This window comes from Sinocyclocheilus anshuiensis, unplaced genomic scaffold, assembly GCF_001515605.1.
Source record: "Sinocyclocheilus anshuiensis isolate Anshui unplaced genomic scaffold, SAMN03320099.WGS_v1.1 scaffold572, whole genome shotgun sequence".
In the NCBI taxonomy this organism is placed as follows: domain Eukaryota; kingdom Metazoa; phylum Chordata; class Actinopteri; order Cypriniformes; family Cyprinidae; genus Sinocyclocheilus; species Sinocyclocheilus anshuiensis.
The window spans coordinates 418,834-419,535 of NW_015555778.1; the positions used below are offsets into that span (position 1 = coordinate 418,834).

General features: G+C 61.0%; 1 protein-coding gene across 1 annotated transcript in view; it reads right to left on the bottom strand.

The window, feature by feature from the left end:
* Window positions 1-702, bottom strand: part of LOC107674503 (inactive N-acetylated-alpha-linked acidic dipeptidase-like protein 2) — a 113,449-nt gene that overhangs the window by 104,928 nt on the left and 7,819 nt on the right. The gene's annotated exons all lie outside the window — the stretch shown is intronic.

Here is a 702-nt window from a genome sequence, read left to right on the forward strand (position 1 = left end):
GCTTATACGGCCTGTGGAGAAGCTGCCTCCGCCTTATACGCTACGGCGTTACTGCAGGTTCTTCAGGCTAAGGCACTGAGGGACCTGCAAGAGGGTGGTCACGACTCAACACGACTTCAAGTTCTCAAAGAACTCCGCACCGCTACGGACCTCGCGCCACGAGCGACGAAGGTCACTGCGCAGTCTCTGGGTCGTGCGATGTCCACTATGGTGGTCCAGGCATGCCAAAACTGGCTGTGTCTGGTCGATATGAGGGGCGCCGACAAAGTTCGGTTCCTTAATGCCCCTGTGTCCCAGACCGGCCTCTTCGGCTATGCGGTCGAGAGCTGGCCCAGCAGCTCTCAGCTGTACAGAAGCAGACTGAGGCGTCCACCCGTCTGCTGGCCGCAGCGCCCCAGCCTGCTCATCGCCAAGGGCGGCCCCCTGCGTCCGCCCCCCGCTCCCACGCCGCATCCGCTCCGGCAAGCGGCGGGCTGGGCGACCCCTAACACGTCCGCTACATTCTATAGCCTTCGTGTGGAGCCGGTATTCTCCTGTGTTCTCACCTCAAATGGGTAGAAGCACTGATGAGTCCATATAGTAGACCCTGCTGAGCTCCTCCGTCCCCTTGGCAGCCAGACGTGGCAGAGCGTCCGGCGCCAGGCCTTCACTCGTTGAATCCTCGAGAACCGGTAGAAGGCTGGGTTCCATATGTAAGACCTA